Raw genomic sequence first — 14,357 nt, 5'->3', positions numbered from 1 at the left:
CATCCCAGGAATAAATTCCACTTGAACATGCTGTATGGTCTTTTTAATGTACTGCTGTATTCTATTTGCTAATATTTTATTGAGGATTTTTGCATCTATGTTCATTAGGTATGTCAACCCCAAGTTTTCTTTTTCTTGTAATGTCTGTGTCTGGTTTTGGAATCAGGGTAATGGTGGCCTCACAAAATGATCTTGGGAGCCCTCTCTCCTCTTGGAGTTTTGGAATAGCTTGAGGTTGATTGTTCTATAATTTATTTGTAATTTTGGTGTGATTCTGGGATGCCATAGGCATAGTGTTTACCTAATTCATCACTTGAACCCCTCCTTGTCCATTCATTTTTTTATTTCCTTAGCTTATTATCCCACTACATGATAGTTTCTGTCCCTTTTGTTGCATAACTAATTCATCATTTATGTAGTTACTAAAAGTGAACCCTGTTCTTTCCTCCAAAGACTAACATAATGAAATCATTGTTTAGGTAACTGTTTTATATCTGAATTTTTTGTGAAACTATAAGCTTAATAGCGGCAAAGTTATTGTCGATAAAGTTATTTGCACTTCATCCCATAAGCTCAGTATCTAGCATAGAACCTGTTGAAAGAAAAATGAATGAATGAAACTTTACATCAAACCATGGAATTAGTTATAGAAAATTCTGTGTGTGTGTGTGTTCATGCACGCACATGAACTACAGGTTATACATCCAAAAGACTTCTTTTGCTCAACTAAGTAGAAAATCTCCAAGAGTTCATTTAAAGATTGTGATGTTGGTCATGGATGATGGATAAAAGAAGACTGATGTCTAGAGATAGTATTTTCACAGAGACACTTACTATTTGACCCACTTTTTATTATCTGTTATTTATTTTACAATATAATCTGATGGTTCTGTGAACAGTAACCACTGTTAACTTCCTCCTGGGTGGAATATATGTTTTCAAAACTGAGCAACTTGGTGCAAACACCTGGTTCCAAATGAACAGTAGATATGTCTTGTTTTCTGACCCACAGCTCCATCTTACCCTACTTTTATTTTTCATTGATAAGGTTAATATATACTGAATATTGCTTAAGATAGTGATGTGACACCATTATGTTACTGATATGAAATTATATGCAAAATTTGAAGTAATTTTACTTACGCAGTAATAATATTAAAGAATTTATAATTATGAAGTTACATTCAATATTTTCTGTGTTAATACTAAAGTTATTATTTTGAACTCTATCATCCATAAGAAAAATAGAATATGGAAGCTCTGTACAAAAGTGTAGGAGTGGTAATTTTCTTGTAAAAGTCTATTAATCCTGTCGCAAAGAATACACACCCTTATTAGTTGCTGTTATAGTGGAATATACACAAGAAATCTACACTTAGAGGCTACTATTTAATTTTTTCTTAATGCAATGAGAAATATTTCAAGAGTAGATCAGCAAGTGTTTTCTTTGTATTTGCTTCTTCTCATACACACCATCCCCAAAGTAGAAGCAAATACTGACTTATTGTTTCATATATTCATTAGAACATACTTACTTCATGAAAAACACATAACTTACTTCATATATCAATCATTCTAAGAGTTGTTTCAACATTTATATGTTTTAGATGAGAAGATTGTCATTTATTCAAGGTAAATGTGGTAAAGCAACTCTGAACTGCTTTAGTTTTCCATGTAACAACTTTTGAAGAAATGATTTTATTCTGTTTTACAATACTGTAAATTTTAAAATCATGGTACCTTGAATTTTATTTTATTTATTTTTTTACTTTGGTAGTGATATCCCATTAATTAAACTCACAATATTAGTTGTTTCTAGTCTATATTACTAGGAAACATTTTGAAATAAAAATAGCCGGATTGAAAAATAGCTTGTTTATTTGATATTTTCAAAGCAGTCCCATCATTTAAAACAACTTAATATCAAATTCATTGAAAGCTAAATAGCATTTAAACTTTTAGCCTTGCTAGTTAATACATTAACAATATAATGATTTGAATCACTATTCCAGGAATATAGTTTTAAATTATTCATGAAGGACAATTTGATTCAAACAACAAATCAAGAGCTGCACCTTATATAAGTGCTATATCTCATTACCTTGATATGGTTTCTTATTGGAAATGCTTATGTTTAACAGTAAAAATATTTTTTTTCCTATCCTTTGACATATTATCTTTTAAAAAAACACACAAAATTACATTTTTTATAGAGACAAGAAGACATTTTGTATTTTTTAAGTATAAAATATTTATATTTCATTGCATTTTAGTATTTTAACCCAGAATAAAAAGTTAGGTAAGCCACAATAGTGATGAGTTCCCCTAATAGATACAGAAGTAGTCTTACGTTAAATTAACAAAAATATTTTAAACTTTTAATATATATAGACTCCAGAGATCACTCAAAACATGTATGAAATTTTCCTTTTGGTATAAATCATTATCTCTTCAGGTTAGTCATTGCTGATATATAAAATGCTATTATGCATATATATTTATTATATTTAGCTGTTTGCTAAACTCAATGTCAGTAGGATTGTATTGGCTATTTGGAACAAAACAAATTGTTATAATTTCCTTTTCTTTTGATATTGGCACTTTTTTTTCTTCTTCATGCCTCACTTTTTTATTCATCAATTAATTCATTCAAGAAATAGAGAGAGAGCATGAATGATGTGCCATACATTATCCTAGTTTCTGGGACTGAAGGGGTGAAAACAAAACCATAGTCCCTTGTTTTTCTGAAACTTAAAATCTAACAGGGAAGTTGGACATCTTACAAATTTAACTAATTGTAATTGCCAGAGTATTATAAATGTAAGTTGCAATAGAGGCATTTACTGGAAGACTAAGAATTGTGAAATTCTTATTTCATAATTCACATTTAAGGGAAATAATATAAGTAATAAGAAAAGCACAATAACACAGCAAGATACAGTTTTTTAAAACCACAGCTGCTCCTTCTGAAGAAATTTTGATAACATGAGAAATGAATGACTTCAAAATAATAAAAGGAGACTTAGATAACTCTCAATAGGAAATTACTTTCTCTCTGCCAAATGCCAAAGAGATATCTTATGGTCCCTGCATTGTAGCAGCAGAGAGAACACATATGCTCTTGTGGTAGTAGCAAGATTTAACATAACTTGTTATAAGCCATATATCTAGCATTTACATCAGTTTTCATAAATTTATGCAATGGCAATTGCTGCTGAAATACGATTCTTTGAGATTTCATACCGCTAAGTTTCAATTTGACAGAGACTGAGAATTGTTTTGCAATGCCCATATCAGATGTGTCATTAAAAAACAAGGAATCCAGTGTGAATCAGCATTCATGTGCATGGGATGAGATGAAGGCAAAACAGAAGTAAATATGAGGATGTGGCAAATGTAGACAACTTAAAAAAAAAAAAAACCAGTAATCACAATAATGTAAATATGCCCTTCTGTTAACAGATACATATTTTAAGACTGAATATTTTTATCTCTTCATCCCCAAAATTAGGATATTGACTCATGGACAAATAGGACCATAATGGTGATGCAGTGAGAAAGGGATGGGAGGGCAAGGAAGGCAAAGGGTTAAGGGGTTAAAAAACAAGGGGAAACTAAAATATTAAAGACAACATGGCATATACAAAAACAAAATTGCGGGACAGTCGGTTAGCTCAGTTGGTTAGAGCACGTGCTCTAACAACAAGGTTGCGGGTTCAATTCCTGCATGGGAGAGTGGGCTGTGCCCCCTGCAACTAGATTGAAAATGGCGACTGGATTGAGCTGAGCTGCGCCCTCCATAACTAGATTGAAGGACAATGACTTGACTTGGAGCTGATGGGTTCTGGAGGGTAGGATAGGATAGGATAGGATAGGATAGGATAGGATAGGATAGTAAAATTTGCAATAAACTTGCACAGTGGAGGTCATGTGGTGATGGTGATGAGGGTAGATAATTTGAGATGAGATTTGAGAAGTTGGGAGCTAAATCATTAAGGACCATTGATCGAGGGCAGAGTTTAGTTTTGAAAGCCAATACAAGCCTTTTATCTAAGAACAACACAATCAGATTTATGAAGATATTTGGTTGAGAAATTTCATTCTGTTTGCACTGTGAAGGATGGATTAAAGGCAGGGAAATGTGTAGAGAACTTTTTTCTAATAAACACAGAAGGTATATTGGAAGTAAATGTGTCTAGAGATAGATAATGTAATGAAAGGGAGTTCCTGCACATAAAATCGACAGGACTTGGTAAGTGGTTAGAAATAGAACAGAGAGAATAGGTATGATGTAAAGATGGCTCTACATTTCTGGAACAACTATTTCAGAAAGTATGGCTTCAAAAATAACAGAGATAGAGTGCTAAGAGATGATAAATTACACACAATTATGGCTGCTGACAAATATTCAGTAGCTGATTCTGTGCCATCCTAGCTTTCTTTTTCTGATAGTAGGGTCCATTTATAAAACAAGAACATATGATCCAAGATTAGCTGATCAACCTTTGGCTTTAGTAACTACTGTGTGAATATCCCAGAATCCTTTCATCCCCGGTATGTAGTTCCATCCTTGCATCCACTGCTGTTCTTTTAAATTAGCTTTCATAATTCCAAATGTATTTGCTTAAGTCTGATTTAGGTTTTTATAACTTATAAATAGATTAATGAGTGCGTATAGAATGTAGTTAAGTTAGAAGGTTTGAAATTATCCAGATGTGCCAAAAAAATTAAATTAAAATGGTAGGAATATTCAGTACCAAAATGAAATTGTATTTCCATGAATTTAATACCTTCTTATCCCAATATGTTTAAAATACTTTTTAAAGGGGAAACAAAAATGAGTAAAAAAAAAAAAAGACTATGAAAATGGCAAATGTTGTGTGAAAAAGACTCAAACACCATAACTAAAAAAATTAAAAATATAATTAGTTGCATTAGTTTTTAAAAAACTTTTATAGTGCAGAGTAGACATAGGTAAAGAGAGAATTCAGCAATTTGAAGGTAGAACTGAACCAATTTTTAAAAATTATAACATAAAGACAAGGAAAAAGAACATATGAAACAAAGGTTAGGAAAAATAGGGAATAAATTGAGAGGATTAGTCATATGATAAATGAAGTTCCAAAAAGAGATCATCAGAAGTGGAGTATGTCATTAAAAAATATTAATTGACAATGATTCAGAAAGTATGAAAAATCTTTAGATCAGGAAGGCTAATGATTCACAATCACAAAAATTAAAAATTGCGTATCAAGATACATTGTAGGCTAACTGCAGGAAATCAAAGGTACAGAGAACTTAAATGCAATCATCAAAAAGAAATATTATCAACTTATAAATTTAGACTATGACTTTCCAAAAACAAAAGTGCATTGAAATTAAAAGCAGCTGGAATGGATTGGAATAATATCTTCAATGTGCTGTGACAAATTAGCTGCCAAGAAGATATTGTATAGTCAGCAACGTTTATTTCAAGAATGAAGCTGAAATAAAGGTCATTTCATATATAGCAAAATCTAAGAAAAAAAATCAATATACCTCACCAAAGGAATTTCCAAATATCATAGTTCTTGAAATGAAGAAAAATAATCATAGAAGGAAAGCATGAAATGGAAAAAAACAACAGAGTAAAGAAAATAATATATATCCAAAGGTAAACAAGCATTGTACGAAATAATAAAAGTAATTTCTATATGGAGAATTTAAAAATAAAACTAGATAGCAAGTAGAAAACAAAAGCAGGAAACAGAGAGGTGGATAAAGATGTATTTATTAGTACTAGATTTTATTAGGTATGAATCTTAAAATTTAAAGGATAACAATTAAAATAATAGATATAGTAGAGAAAGCAAAAAGAAGAAAAATGTCAATCACTGCAAACCATTTCAAAATGAGAGAAAAAGAAACAAAAACCTGCATAAGTAAAAAGCACACAAAAAGATTGCAGAAAGAAAAAAACAGTAATCACCAAGATGTAAATGAACTATGTTCTCCATTAGGAAATCTGTATTTTTAAGATTGGATAAAAAACAAATACAAAGTTAACACCCCAAACCAAATAATAACAATTGCTGGTGAAGTTACAAAACCACATGAACACCCCATTTATTGTGGTGAAAATGCCAAATGTTACAGCCATTTTGGAGGACAGTGGCCGTTTCTTGCAAAGCTAAATACAGTCTTAAGATAAAAATCCAGCAATCATGCTCCTAGGTTTTACCCAAATGATGTTAATATTATGTCCAAACAAAAAACAACAAGCAAATGTTCACAGCAGATTTAATCACTAAAAACGGAAGCAATCAAGATGGCCTTTAACAGGTAAATGGATAAACAGTGACACATACATACAGTAGAATACTATTCAGCAATAAAAAGAAATTAACTACCAAATCGGGTAAGACATGGATAAATCATAAATGCATATCGATCAGTGAAAACAGCCAGTCTGAAAATACTACAAACTGTGTGATGCCATTAATATACATTATGACAAAAGCAAATATGGAAATGATAAACAAATCAGCGGATTCTAGGATTTCAAACGGAGGGAGGATAGAATGGGTAAAGCACAAAAATTTTTTTTAAGGGAAGTGAATCCATTCTGTATGATGCTGAATGTTGAATACATACAACATTTATTAGTCAAAATATATAGAACTTCATAACACAAAGAGTGAATCTTTTTTTCTCTTTTTTTTCTGTTTTCTGTTTTTGTTTTTTAAATTTACTGGGGTGACAATTGTTAGTGAAATTACATAGATTTCAGGTGTACAATTTTGTATTACATCATCTATAAATCCCATTGTGTGTTCACCACCCAGAATCAGTTCTCCTTCCATTACCATATATTTGATCCTCCTTACCCTCATCTCCCACCCCCCAACCCCCTTACCCTCTGGTAACCACTAAACTATTGTCTCTGTCTATGAGTTTTTGTTTCTCATTTGTTTGTCTTGTTCTTTTGTTGTTTTTGGTTTATATACCACATATCAGAGAAATCATATGGTTCTCTGCTTTTTCTGTCTGACTTATTTCGCTTAGCATCATACTCTCAAGATCCATCCATGTTGTCACAAATGTTCCTGTATCATCTTTTCTTACCGCCGAATAGTATTCCATTGTGTATATATACCACAACTTCTTTATCCATTCGTCTATCGAAGAGCATTTTGGTTGTTTCCATGTCTTGGCCACTGTAAACAAAGTTGCAATGAACATTGGAGCACACGTGTCTGTATGTATAAATGTTTTCAGATTTTTGGGGTAGATACCCAGGAGAGGGATTGCTGGGTCATATGGTAATTCTATTTGTAATTTTTTGAGGAACCTCCACACTGCCTTCCATAACAGCTGCACCAGTCTGCATTCCCACCAACAGTGTATGAGGGTTCCTTTGTCTCCACAGCCTCTCCAACACTTATTACTATTTGTCTTGTTGATGATAGCCATTCTGACTGGGTGAGGTGATATCTCATTGTGGTTTTGATTTGCATTTCTCTGATGATTAGTGATGTTGAGCATTTTTTCATATGTCTATTTGCCATTTGTATGTCCTCTTTGGAGAAATGTCTCTTCAGGTCCTCTGCCCATTTTTCAATTGGGTTGTTTGTTTTTTTGTTGTTGAGTTGCATGAGTTCCTTGTATACTTTGGATATTAGCCCTTTATTGGAGGCACTCTTTGCAAAAATCTTCTCCCATTCAGTTGGTTGCCTCTTTATTTTGTCGATGGCTTCTTTTGCTGTGCAGAAGCTTTTAAGTTTCATATAGTCCCATTCGTTTCTTTTAGTTTTACTTCCATTGCCTTTGGAGTCAAATTCATAAAATGCTCTTTGAACCCAAGGTCCATACGTTTAATACCTATGTTTTCTTCTATGCAGTTTATTGTGTCAGGTCTTATGCTGAAGTCTTTGATCCATTTTGAATTAATTTTGGTACATGGTGACAAATAGCAGTCCAGTTTCATTCTTTTGCACGTGGCTATCCAATTCTCCCAGCACCATTTATTGAAGAGGCTGTCTTTCCTCCATTGTATGTTTTTAGCTTCTTTGTCAAAAATTATCTGTCCATATTTATGTGGTTTTATTTCTGGGTTCTCAATTCTATTCCATTGGTCTATGTGTCTGTTTTTCTGCCAATACCATGCTGTTTTGATTATTGTAGCCCTGTAGTACAAGCTAAAGTCAGGGAGTGTGATACCTCCAGTATTGTTCTTTTTTCTTAAGATTGCTTTGGCTATTCGGGGTCTTTTGTGGTTCCAAACAAATCTGATGATTTTTTGTTCTATTTCTTTAAAAAGTGCCATTGGGATTTTGATGGGGATTGCATTAAATCTGTATATTGCTTTGGGTAATATGGCCATTTTAACTATGTTGATTCTTCCAATCCATGAGCACGGAATGTCTTTCCATTTCTTTGTGTCTTCTTCAATTTCTTTTAAAAATGTCTTATAGTTTTCAGCATATAGGTCTTTCACATCCTTGGTTAAGTTTATTCCTAGGTATTTTATTCTTTTTGCTGCAATTGCGAAAGGAATTGTTTTTGTATTTCTGTTTCTGACATTTCATTGTTAGTATATAGGAATGCAATAGACTTTTGTACGTTGATTTTGTAGCCAGCAACTTTACTGTATTTGTTGATTGTTTCTAATAGCTTTTTGGTGGAGTCTTTAGGGTTTTCTATATGTAGCATCATGTCATCTGCAAAGAGTGATAATTTAACTTCTTCATTCCCAATTTGGATGCCTTTTATTTCTTTCTCTTGCCTGATTGCTCTGGCAAGGACTTCCAACACTATGTTGAAAAGCAGAGGTGATAGGGGACAGCCCTGTCGTGTTCCTGAACGTAGAGCAAAGGGCTTCAGTTTTTCACCATTAATTATGAGATTAGCTGAGGGCTTGTCATATATGGCCTTTATTATGTTAAGGTATTTTCCTTCTATACCTATTTTATTAAGTGTTTTAATCATAAATGGATGTTGTATCTTGTCAAATGCTTTTTCTGCATCAATTGATATAATCATATGATTTTTGTCCTTTATTTTGTTTATGTGATGTATCACATTGATGGATTTGCGTATGTTGAACCATCTTTGTGCCCTGGGGATGAACCCCACTTGGTCGTGATGAATAATCTTTTTAATGCATTGTTGTATTCGATTTGCTAGAATTTTGTTTAGGATTTTTGCATCTGTATTCATCAGAGATATTGGTCTGCAGTTCTCTTTTGTTGTGTTGTCCTTACCAGGTTTTGGTATCAGGGTAATGTTGGCCTCATAAAATGAGTTAGGGAGTACTGTCTCTTCTTCAATTTTTTGGAAGAGTTTGAGCAGGATTGGTATTAGATCCTCTTTGAAGGTTTGGTAGAATTCACTAGTGAAGCCATCTGGTCCCGGACTTTTGCTTTTGGGAAGGTTTTGGATGACTGATTCAATTTCCTTACTGGTGATCGGTCTGTTTAGATTTTCCAGTTCTTCATGGTTCAGCCTATGAAGGCTATATGTTTCTAAGAACTTGTCCATTTCTTCTAGGTTATTGAATTTGGTGGCATATAGTCCTTCATAGTATTCTTGGATGATCCTTTGTATTTCTGTGGTGTCCGTGATAACTTCCCCTTTTTCATTTCTGATTTTGTTAATTAGTGTCTTCTCTCTTTTTATCTTAGTGAGTCTAGCCAAGGGTTTGTCAATTTTGTTAATCTTTTCAAAGAACCAGCTCTTTGTCACATTAATTTTTTCTATTGTCTTTTTGTTCTCTATTTCATTTAGTTCTGCTCTGATTTTTGTTATTTCCTTTCTTCTGCTGAGCTTGGGTTTCACTTATTCTTCTTTTTCTAGTTCTTTAAGGTGTAACATGAGGTTATTTATTTGGGATTTTTCTTGTTTCTTGAGATAGGCCTGTAATGATATAAATTTCCCTCTTAAAACTGCTTTCGCTGCATCCCAAAAATTTTGGTAGGATGTATTTTCATTGTCATTTGTTTCTATGTATGTTTTGATCTCTCCTCTAATTTCTTCTTTGACCCTGTCATTCTTTAAAAGTATGTTGTTTAATCTCCATGTATTTTGGTTTTTCTTGCTTTCTTTTTGCAGTTGATATCAAATTTCAAAGCCTTGTGATCACAGAATATGCTTGATATAATTTCAATCTTCTTAAATTTGCTGAGGCTAGTTTTATGTACCAATATATGGTCTATCCTTGGGAATGTCCCATGTACACTAGAAAAAAAAATATAGTCTGATGTTTTAAGATGACGTGTTCTATAAATGTCAGTTATGTCCATTTCATCTAATGTGTCATTTAGGGCTGCTATTTCGTTATTTATTTTCTGTTTGGATGATCTATCCATAGCTGTCAATGATGTATTTAAGTCCCCTAGTATAATTGTGTTTTGGTCAATTTCTCCCTTTAGTTCTGTTAGTAGTTGCTTGGTATATTTCGGTGCTCCTCGATTGGGGGCATAAATATTGATGACTGTTATGTCTTCTTGTTGTATAGTCCCCTTTACCATTATGAAATGTCCATCTTTGTCTCTTGTTATCTTTTTCACCCTGATGTCTGTTTCATCTGATATCAGTATGGCTACACCTGATTTTCTCTAGGTACCATTCACTTTGAGTCTATGCTTGTCCTTGTAGCTGAGATGTGTCTCTTGGAGACAGCGTATGGGTGGGTTTAGTTTTTTGATCCAATCTGCTACTCTGTGCCTTTTTATTGGTGAGTTCAGTCCATTTACATTTAGGGTGATTATTGATATGTGAGGATTTACTGTCATGCTATCTTTAGTTTTCTGGTAAGGCTGTGTCTCCATTGTTTCTTTGCCTTTTTGTTGTCTATTATTTCTGTGTGGTGGTATTCTATGATGTTTTCCTCTGTTTCTTCTTTTGTGACAGTATATATTTCAGTTCTGGATTTTTTGTTGAGTGGTTACCCTTAAGTTTATGTAAAAGAAAGTTTGATATTTAGAGTATTCCATTTTCTTCAGCATGCTTACTTTCTCCATTCCCATATTCCAGTTTTGGCCTTTACTCTCCCCCTTTTATGTTTTGGTTGCTACAAATTGTTCCTGTTGATGGTGGTCGAATAACCTCCTTTAGTGTTTCTTGTAGTGCAGGTTGTGTATTAGAAAATTCCCTCAGCTTCTGTATGTCTGGAAAGATCTTTATTCCTCCTTCATATCTAAAGGCTATCTTTGCTGGATATATTATTTTTGGCTCATAATTTCTCTTTCAATAGTTTGAATATTTGGTTCCACTCCCTCCTGGCTTGTAGAATTTCTGCTGAAAAATCTGGTGATAATCTAATGGGCTTTCCCTTGTAGGTTACCATCTTCTTTTCCCTGGCTGCCTTAAGGATTCTTTCTTTGTCGTTGATTTTAGACAGCTTCAATACAGTGTGCCTTGGAGAAGGCCTGTTGGGATTGAGGTAATTAGGTGTTCTATTTGCTTCTTGGATTCGAGGATCCAGTTCTGTCCACAAGTTTGGGAAGATCTCATCAACAATTTGTTTGAATAAAAGAGTGAATCTTAATGTATGCAAAATTTTAAAAAAATCTTATGAGCTAAGAGTATCCCAAAATGGAACATAGAGTATGACAAAGCAATCTAACTGTACTACCAGTGTGTAAGATAATCTTATTGATGGTGAAAGGGGAAATTTTGGAAATGAGTGGAACCTGCAAGGCAAAAGGCAAAAGAAACCACATAACTACTACACTCTACTTGATGAAGCTCTTTATGTGGGAGTATATGGGTTAATGATTCTAAACAATTATAAACTATTATACATGTACACTGGGATTGAACAATTAAATCGGTGGATGGTGGATAACGGGATATGAGTTTCTCACCTTTGGACTGGAGGTTACAGATAAACATGGAGAAGTCTGAAACAATCCACGTGGTAATGTACTAGAGTTGGAGATGTCACTATGAACTCATGTTTCACATATTATAAATACAGATGGTTATCTATAAGATTTACAGATATGTGTATACATGAGATAGTATGCACAAATAATTTCATATTTCTTTGCTCTTTGAGCTGAACAAGCCCTAGAAGTAGGAGTCTCTATGACAAAGAGTACACCTTGCATCCAGATCTAATACTATTCTCCAATAAAAGGAAACAGAACTTCTTAGAGAAATGGCAGATTCTAGGACTGGGACAGGAAATGTGTAAGATGAGAACAGAGCTTCTTGTAGTAATAGAAAATATGCAAATGCTTGAATAATAAAAATCCACACTGAAGGGATTAAGTGAAAGGGACTCAGGATCAAAATAGCTCCTGATGGCCAATACTGCAACACTTGGATCAATAAAACACATAAATTTTACATAAAACCCATAGTAATAAAATATATAAATTATATCCCAGAGTATAAAATAAATTCCATGAGTTCATACTGATACAAACAATTGAATTAATGAATAAATGGGGAAAAGAGACAAATCTCCCTTGCAGAAGAATTCCAAATAACTTATGTAGATACTCTGTCCTCAAAGAGAGGCAGAGTAACTCCCTACTCCCTAAATGGGGTCACTACTCCTAGTGGCTTCCTTTCAAGGAACATAGAATGGATGGTGGCTGTGGGGGCAAGATTATTTTCCAGTTAAGAAACTTGCCAAACACTATCTCAGCTGGATGATCAAGGTTAATATCAGTGATAAATCATATTGAGATTATGTAACCTTGATATTATGTGGTGAAAATGACATTTTGCCTCTGTGGAGTTTCTCCTAAAAGCTCGTCTTTCATTTTAATTATGAGAAAAACATCAAATGTGTTCTGATAGAAGGGTAATCCTACAAAATACTCATCAAATGATACATCATACACCAAGTGGTCATAAAAAACCAGGGAGGTCTGCAAAGCATTTAGAGTCAAGAGGAACCTAAAAGGAGGCATAATATGATAACGCCCATATGGATATATGTAATTAAATTTGGTTATTTTCTCCTGTTTATCTGTCTCCTGTCAATTTAATTAGGTCATCCAGAACTACGCAGGAAAAGGGGACATTTTCCCTTCCCTCATAAGGGGACATTTTCCGTTCCCTCATAAATGTAATGTGGTATTGTAATCATCCACAATAGAAATACTGGAACAGGAAAAAAGAAGGATATTAAGGAAAAACTAAGGAAATTTGAATAAAATATGGATTTGGGTTAATAATAATGTGTCAGTATTGTTTCCTTGGGTGTGACAGTTATACCATGCTCATGTAAGATGTTAAGGGAAACTGGGAACAGAGTATGTTGGAACTCTTCATGGTAATTTCTCTTTTTTTCCCCCCTGTAAATCTAAACATGTTTTAAAAATCAAGTCTATCTTTAAAAAAATACTCAAGAATGCTGTGAATTGTTGTGGTGTAAGCCCTGACAGTGTTTTTTTCTTTATTTATCGTAATACAAGTGCCTGACTTCAGCTTTGATTGGCATCCACTTCAAAAGGCATCTGCTTTAACATTGGCTATTTCAAATAAACATATTGCTAGCCACAGCGACCCCACACACATATTACATCATGCTCCTTTGTTTTTGGAGATCTCGGCTGATTCGATAACTCACAATTTGGGTGCTTGGTTTTTCTGTTCTCCCACTTTAAATTCACAGTGTTATGTTTTAAATTACCAACATAGAGTTAACCCTAGGCCCCCAACCTCAACCCCAGTAAAAGCAGAACCCCAGGCCTGGGCATGAACATTCTCTTGCTCTACCTATGTCTTCACTGTGTGGCTCCAGGTGTGCCATGTTCCAAATGGTTATTTGTGAGGGCATTTTGCAATTTTAGTGTAAAGCAAAACAGAAGGGTAAGCTAAAAGAAAAACAGAAAGAATGCATTTGAGAGTCAGAAGGTGCAACAGGGAAACAGATTCAGGTACCTGTCTGAAATGTGCTCCAAAGAGAACAAAGCAAGGCAGAGCTCATAAAGGTTTGTGTCACATGTGCCATTCTCAGTCTGACCTTCTTCATGTAAATGAAAGATTTTGGTTAGGTTCATTGGGACAGGTTGAGTTTAATGTGCAAAAAAAGGATGCTGGTTGGCAAACGGGTTGGCTCCTTTTAAGGTAAAGACTGTTGATGATTTGGTTGTCATGGTGAGGCAGAAATGAGGTTCAGGCATGGTTGAGAAGTTCAAAAGTTCACCAAGAAACATTCTGGGTGGAACATGTGTAAGACAAACTTCTTCATGGCCTCCTGGCTCCATTTTAGTTACCCTGACATGACGACTCCACCTTGGCAAGTTGTTCACAATAATAACAACAAGGGCTGGTCCAGCCACAACACGGTTATTGATATAGGCTGAGACCGGCACAAAACTATTGCACGGTTGAGATTCAGAGCAAAACCTCTGAAT

Source organism: Rhinolophus sinicus, linkage group LG03 (assembly GCF_036562045.2).
Source record: "Rhinolophus sinicus isolate RSC01 linkage group LG03, ASM3656204v1, whole genome shotgun sequence".
NCBI lineage: Eukaryota > Metazoa > Chordata > Mammalia > Chiroptera > Rhinolophidae > Rhinolophus > Rhinolophus sinicus.
This window is presented reverse-complemented; position numbering follows the sequence as displayed.